We start from the raw sequence: 7983 nt of genomic DNA on the forward strand, positions 1-7983 counted from the left end.
CGGCAGGGGTGTGTGTGGGAGGGCTCCTGGGAGAGGAGGGGTCAGGATGGGGTCACCAGCTCAGCTGTCATGATATGGTGACCGTTACCAGTCAGAGCCCAATCTCTGCCCAGGGCGTAGCTGGCCAATGAGACAGTCCTGGGACTTTTTTTGGCCTTTGGCTTTTCCTCGAGTTCCTCAGCTAGTAGCACGGGAGCCAGGAGCAGCTGGTGACCCCCCCTGCCACCATGTGGGCTGAAACTGCCGGCCAGAAAAATGGCCTGGGAGGCACCTCGTTCTGAGCCAAGACTGAGCTTGTTCTGAGCTAAGACTGGCCAGCTCAGGGAGCCACAAATTTCCTCTCTTCCCAGACCAACTGGTGGTGGGTTTCCACCTCTTGCCACCCAAAGATTCTGGCCCACAGGGATGGCAAGTACTCCCTTCTCACGGAGAAGAAAAGCAAGGCTCCTAACAGTGAAGTGACTTACCCAGGGTCCTACAACTGGCCAGTGGCAGAGGTAGGACCCACCAGCCCCAGGCAATTCCAGGATTTATGTCTTTGGCTACAACACCTTCCATCAAGGGGTGGGATGTATCTGGCTCTGGGCTCTAGCCAGAAAAGCTCTCAGCTGTTGTGGAGACCTGCAGAGCCTCACTCTTGCTCAGAACAGGACAGGACTCGGGTTTTTTCAGCAAGTGGAACTAGAAAGTGTGGACCGAGGACCCAATGGCAGGAGCTACCCTGGGATTGAGTCACTTCAGAAATTGCTCCCCGCCCACTTTTTGGAGTGGTCCCCTTGTCAGAGGTTGGATTTGGGATTTGCAGGCAGCCTGAATGTGCTTCCAATGGCCAGCCACCCAAGCACTGGTCCAGAGTCAGACACCCAAGCTTCCAATAACTGCAAGACCTGGGACAGGTCGCCTCCTCGTCTGCCACATGGGAGTGGATGACTTTAAGTCATGGCCCTAATTCTATGGCAACCTCTGCTATGTTCCTGCTCCTAGACCCTGGGAAGGCTTGGGGTCGTATGTGATCTTCTGAAGCTTGGTCATGAAAATGCCACTCTGCTGTCTCGCTTACTTAAGACACTGGCTCTGGGGACCCAGTTGCCAAGCTACAGAGAAGTCCAAGTAGTCGTCAGAGCTGAGGCCCCGGCCCACCAGGCGTGACTGGGTGGCCACACGAGTGAGACACCGTGAAACGGATGTCACAGTCCTCCAGCCAGCTGAGACCCTGAGCAATCCCCAAGAGAGGGCCTGAGCTAGATGTCCCAGCTAAGCCTCTCCTGTATTCCTGCCCCACAGACATGGTATGAATTCATCCACGTTTGTTGTTCTAAACCACCAAGATGTGGTATAATTTATCCTGCAGCAGCAGATAACTGGTACACTGTCTTTTTTTTTTTTTTTTTTTTGGTACACTGTCTTCACAGGGGTCTTGTCAGGGCTGAATGGTGGTGGTGCACAGCGCCTGGCACAAAAGACCAGTTGGTAAATAAATGTTATTTTGCAGAGGAGCATGGCTTCTCCTTCTTACTCTGAGGGACAGTTGTGCCAAAACTCCATCTCTTTGACTGTAAACTTGTCCCCTGCCCCCTGCCCACCTGCCTCCCCCCAGAGCCCGGGCCGGGCCTCAGAAGCCAGCAACTCTAGGTCTGTGTCCACACCTGCGGGTCTGCTCCCACAGTCCCTGAGTCAGCCACACTGGAGGGAGGGGGAGCAGGCAGCTGGGAGCGGGCAGCTGGGCATCAAGACTGTTCTTCCTTCCGCTGCTGAGGACGCGCAGGTGGCACTGTGAGTAAGTGCTTTTAATTGGTGCGGGGGCGCGGGGCTGTGAGACACAGGCACAGGGGCCTGGGCATGGGGGTGGGGGGATGCCGTGGGCGGAACCAGCTTTGCATCCCCCCCCACCGCCTGCCCCCAAGCTGGGGCACCCAGGACCCTTACCTGGCACGGACCCTCTCCCCTGTCAAGGCTGGCAGCGGCTGCCAAGCCCATGGCCAGAGGACTGTAGCGTGCGGGGCCTCACCGAGCCTGGCTCCAGTCTTATTGGCTGAATTCCCACGGCCCAGCCCCGAGGCTGGCCCCAGGTGAGCACCATTTCCCAGAGGGGAACAAGCTCAGAGGAGTTCAGCTGCTTGGCCGGTCCCAACAGCTGGGGTGCGGGGCTTGCAGCCCGAATCTCAGGATTCAGAGCCCAGAGCCAGAGCCACCAGGCCTTGGGCTGGATGCATATGTGTGAGTGTGTGCGTGTGCAGGGACGTCTGTGTCCTCGGCTGCCTCACAGAAGCCACTTTCTGGCCCCCCAGGGGCACTGTGGCAGGCTGCACACAGCCTGCTTTCCTCACTGTCCTGAAGCAACACGGAGCAGGCCAGACCAGGCGTGTGGGCTGATGGCCATGGTCCTTAGAGCCCCATGGCCCTACTCTGGGCCCGCAGGGGTCAGAATGGGGTCACCCATGGCCAGGATGAGGGAAACCCGGTAGATTCAATGTCAATCAGTGCTCAGGTTGGACTGAGCTGGATGGGGACCCCTAGAGCATGGCTGGTGTGAGATGAAGGCCTCGTGGGGTCCGACATCTCCCGATGCTGAGGGGGCTTGGGCACAGCCCTCAGGGGGCACATTTCTCACTCATTCACCCAGTGCTGGCTGGGACCCAGCACAGCTCAGGCTCAGTACCACATACTGAGGAGTTGGGGTCCTACCTCAGGGGACCTGAGCTCAGCAGTGCTGCTGTGCCCAAGTGGCTCCTGCTCCCACCCCCGAGGAAGTGGAAATCCAACCCTGCCCTGACCCTGGCTTCCTCCAGGAGCTCCCAGGCTCTCCCAGCCCCCAGGACCTGTGGCTGACCTCGGGCAACCTGCCTGGGCCTCACTTTGGAATGGCTCCAGCAGTGCCCCATGGTGACACAAGGTGGGGGTGCCCAGGTGAAAGGCAGTGACATAGTTTGGACAGCGGTGTCCCTTGCCAGCCCTGAGCCCAAAGTGCTGATATAGGAGCTGGTGGCAGTGTTGGGGCCAAGGAAACAGGGCAGTGCTTACCAGGAGGGAAGCATGCCTCTTGGAAGGTTGACTGGGATCCTGGCTCCATCCTCTCGTCCTCACCTGGTAGGACAGTAAACATTTCGTAAACACCCACTGTGTGCTGACACTGAGAGCAGAGTGATTTATGTCTATGCAACCGACACGGACAGGCCGGCCTTGAAGATGCCAGGAGGTGGCTGTACCACTGGGTACACTGGGTGCCACTGGGTGGCTGTACGAAGCCAGCAGCTGCCCTGCCTACCGACGGGAGCATCCGGGCCATGGGACACAGATACTGGAGGCACCTGACACTTGCCCTCCCCTCTTCTGTGGTAACAAGGCTCCAGCATTCAACAGGGCACATAGGTGTCCTATAGAGACTACATTTCTCCTGCTGTGAACACCTGACTACATTTTCGCTAATAATGTGAGGGTGAGTGGTTTGTGCTTCAGGGCTTCTTCTCTTCTCCCTCCTGTTGCTTGGATTGAGACGTCATGGCTGGAAGTCAGCAGCCCTCTTAGACACTTGGAAGTGAACTTGGAAGTAGACACCATACAGAGTAGATCAAGAAGATGGGAGGGCCCAGATCCTGGACACAGTCCTGGAATGGCCACGTGTGAATTTCTTGAATGTGAAACAGATATAAACTTGAATGATCCATACAACAGGTTCTTTTTTATTTTTTAAAGATTTTATTTATTTATTCATGAGAGATATATAGAGATAGAAGCAGAGACACAGGCAGAGGGAGAAGCAGGCTCCATGCAGGGAGCCCGACATGGGACTCGATCCCGGGGCTCCAGGATCACACCCCGGGCCAAAGGCAGGCCCTAAACCACTGAGCCACCCAAGGATCCCTACAACAGGTTCTAAAACACTTGCATCAAATAACTTTCTGGAAAATGTCTGCCATCACTGCTATGAGTGATGTTGTAGAAAAAAACCTCAGAAGAGGCAGCTGGCTCAGCCTTGGTGATACAGGAAGGCTTCCCTGAGGAGGTGGCATGTAGGTGGAGATCTAAGGAGTGGGAATAGGGGCAGTCACTTCTGGGGCAGACAGTGACCTCTCAGAGCTGGGGGTGGGGGGTGCAGGACCATCAGAAGCTCCCTTCTGGCTCCTGAATTCCTTGCTTAGTGGTCAGACCCTGCCGTAAGTGGACCTCAGTCATGCCTTCAGGTGTGTTCCAGCAGACTATCTTGTCTTCCTCTGCTTCTGGGTCTTGGACCTCATTACTGAACATATTTTTTTTTCTTCTAACAAAGGCAGTCTGTGTTCCTTGTAGAAAAAGGTCAAAGTCTTTGCATCCCCGCCGCCCAGAAGCAGGAAGTGCCAATGCCCTATCTGTTTTAAGTGAGACGAAAGAGGCATTGGGCTGGACCTTCTACCAGGCCTCCCACCCTTGGGTTCTTGAGCTGACACCCATGCCTGGCCTCCACTTACCCCCGAAAGCTGATGAGTCTGCCTCCAGAAGGTGAAGCAGGGAGGCTCTGACGGCGCCACTTTGGGCTGGACACCCTCCCCCACAGCAGGGGCCTCACTCACAGAAGCCCCAGGTCTCTCCAGCTGGAGAGGGTCCAGTACAGAGAACCCCCAGAGGGACTGCCAGACCTCACCTTCTCCTTCTATGACCATCTGGTAGATCTGGACACTCGCCCCCAGTCCACACCCAGAGGAACAAGCATATGTATCACCCATACCTGTGAACAAGTATGCAGGGCAAGCCGGCACAGGGGTAGCTCAGGAGGCCATCAACATGACAATGGACCCATAAATTGTGGAAAATCCACAGAGAGGAGCTCTAGACTGCAGCAAAACCAAAGAACTCTGAGAACCTTAAGTAAGACCCGGCAAAGAAGGCAGACATAAGGCAATGCCTACTGTGTGTGGTCCATTTACACGAAGTTCAAGGACAGGAGGTATGAGTGTTAGAAGCACAGGAATGATGTGTCTTGTTCTGGGTATTGAGATATAATGTACAACGTGTGTGTACATTTGCGTGTGGAGGTTACATCTAAGGGAGCAGGTGCTTCTCCCTGCCGGCCCCGGCCTGGCCCTAGGTGCCTAGTTGACGCACCCCTGCCCCTGCCCAGGCCCTCTCAGCCGAGTCAGTGGACTTGCCCACTGACTCCACAGCTGGACCAGCAGAGCCTGGACAGGAACCTATACCTAGATCCTCCTCGGGGAACCTGCAGGAACAGCTGGCAGTGGATGCACTCCTGGAGATTTCAGTTCCAGGATACCTGCTTGTCTGATGCTCCGTGACAGCTCCTGGAGGTCTGAGGCCCTGCATGGAGGCAACCCAGCTAGTCATGGGCTTGGGGTGTTCATAGGCCACCCTCCCAGGAGGCAGCAGACCAGGGATTCAGCAGTTCTGCCCCTCGTGGCCCGTGTGCACCAGGGAAGCACACACCTGTGGCAGTGTTATGACCCCCTGCTTCGTGGGGGTTTGAAGGTGGCCTCTTGGGACCTAAGCCCTTCATTCCAGGAGAGGCAGTGGGGAAGCTGTGCACTCTTGGCTCTGCTCCACTACCTCCTTCCTGATGTGCAAACCCGGGGTGACCACCATCCTGCACCCCAGCTTCCTGTCTGGGGGATGAGTGTGCTAACAGTGCAGTTTCCAAGGACAAAGTAAGATAGTGTGCTCAAAGCCCTACTAGTGTCTGCTCGGCCTGCTGGGGGCTGAACGCACCCATCTCACCCGGACCTCCATGTTCCTCTGGGCTGCGTGGCTATTGTGGTGGCACCACAGCTTAAAGGGGACATTGTCACCGTGCCCTGTCCTGCAGATGAAAGATTGGGGCAGGGGGTGAGTCTCCCTGGAGCCCATAGGCTGACAGTGGGAAGAAGAAAGGTCAGAGGAGGGTTCACAGAGCAGGCACCCACGAATTTTATTGGCAGGCTGGGAGTGCACCCAGCACTGGAGGCCCTGGCTGGGCAGGCCAGGAGGAAGCAGGTGCAGCAGGGGCAGAGAGGTGAGGTCCAGGGCCAGGGTCAGTGGATTGTCCCGGGGAGTAAAGGCCCGAATCACCCATTCTGACTTTGTAGGTGGTCTAAGTCCCATGATACCTGAGGAGGCGACATGTCGGGTGGCCATGGAGACACCGCAGCCAGGCTTTACAGTTCGTTGAGTTGTATCTCCCAAAAGACATGTTCAAGCCCTAACCTCTGGTACCTGTGAATAGGACCTTCTTTGCAAATTAGGGCTTTGTAGATGTGATCAAGGTCAGAGGAGGTCATCAGGGTGAGTGGTGTCCTTAGGGCACGAGGAGAGCACCCACATCATGGTTGGGGTGATGCAGCTGAGGACCAGGATCCTCGTTGACAGCTTTCCGGGAGTGTCACCCTGCTGACCTTGACCCTGGACTTCTGGCCTCCAGGACTGAGAGACAAGACATTTCTGTGTGGTCATTTGTACAGCAGCCTTGGGCCACTCAGGCGCCCAAATCCTCTACCCACTGGAGGCAGATTGGAGGTGATGAAATGGGGGAGCTAGAAACCACCCAGACATTATACGTTACATTTTCTAAAGTAATTTATTTAAAAATAAAGATTCCATAAATGTACTTTGGTTTGATACACTGTTTTCTTGCACCAGACACAGAGGCCTGATGCAGGGTATCTGTTCCCAAGTTCCCGCCCCACTCGGCTCCTCTACCATCTGTCCTGGAGTCCAGGCCCGGACTCGGGAGCCTGAGGTACTGCCCTCAGGAGGGGCCTTCTCAGGATGTGTGATGACGAGACACTGGCCTCCATCAGGTCTCCTGGATGATTTTGATTTACAAACCCCAGCCTTTACTCCAGCTTCCCTGAGACCAATTAGTGTGTAACATTGTACAAACCTAAAGTATACAGTGTGATGATAGGATATGGGTCCATGTTGCAGAATGTTCTCCACAATAAGGGAACACCAGCATCACCTCACACGACCACCTTCTCTATGTACGATCTACTCTCAGCAGCATTCAAGTACACAGGACAGAGTTGCTCACACTGCAGCCCCCGGGCATACACTAGATCCCCAGAACTTACTCATCTTGTCGCTGGAAACGTGTGCTGTTTGACCAGCATCTCCCCATTGCCAGCAGCCCCAACACATGGCAACCACTGTTCTACTCTCTGTGTTTGAGTATAGTGCTCTTAGATTCTGCATGTAAGTGAGATCGGACAGTGATTATTGTCTCTTTCTTATTGCACTTTGCATAATGCCCTTACTGTCTATCCTTTAGTAGAAAAAAAGGGCAAGGCTTCCTGCTTTTTAAAAGGCTGAATAAGGGGATCCCTGGGTAGCTCAGCAGTTTAGCGCCTGCCTTTGGCCCAGGGCGCGATCCTGGAGTCCCAGGATCGAGTCCTGTGTTGGGCTCCCAGAATGGAGCCTGCTTCTCCCTCCTCCTGTGTCTCTGCCTCTCTCTCTGTGTCTATCACAAATAGATAAATCTTTAAAATAAAATAAAAGGCTGAATAATATTCAATTTTCTGTATATCTTATTCATCTGTTGGTGGGCACTTTGGTGGCTTCCGCATCTTGGCTATTGAATATGTCACTGACTTCATTTCCTTTGATTAAATACCCAGAGATGGGGTTCTTACGGTATTTCTATAGATTTTTTGAGGACCCTCCATACTGTTCTCCATGGTGGCTGCACCGGTTTGCATTCCCACCAATAGTGCTTGAGAGTCCCGTTTCCCTAAAGCCTCAAAACTCTCATTATTTCTGGCCTTTTTTTTTTTTTTTTTTTTTAATGATGACCTATCTAACAGATGTGAAGTGGTATCTCACTGGTTTTGATTTGTATTTCCCTGTTGTCTGGTGATGCTGAGCATCTTTTCATAGGCCTGCTGGCCTTTCATAGATTCTCTTTGGAGGAATTTCTGTTCAGGTTCTTTGTCCATTTTTAAATTGCATTATTTGTTTTTGTTTGCTATTCAGTTATAGGAGTTCTTTATACATTCTGTACATTAACCCCTCACCAGATACATA

This window comes from Canis aureus, chromosome 3 (assembly GCF_053574225.1).
Source record: "Canis aureus isolate CA01 chromosome 3, VMU_Caureus_v.1.0, whole genome shotgun sequence".
In the NCBI taxonomy this organism is placed as follows: domain Eukaryota; kingdom Metazoa; phylum Chordata; class Mammalia; order Carnivora; family Canidae; genus Canis; species Canis aureus.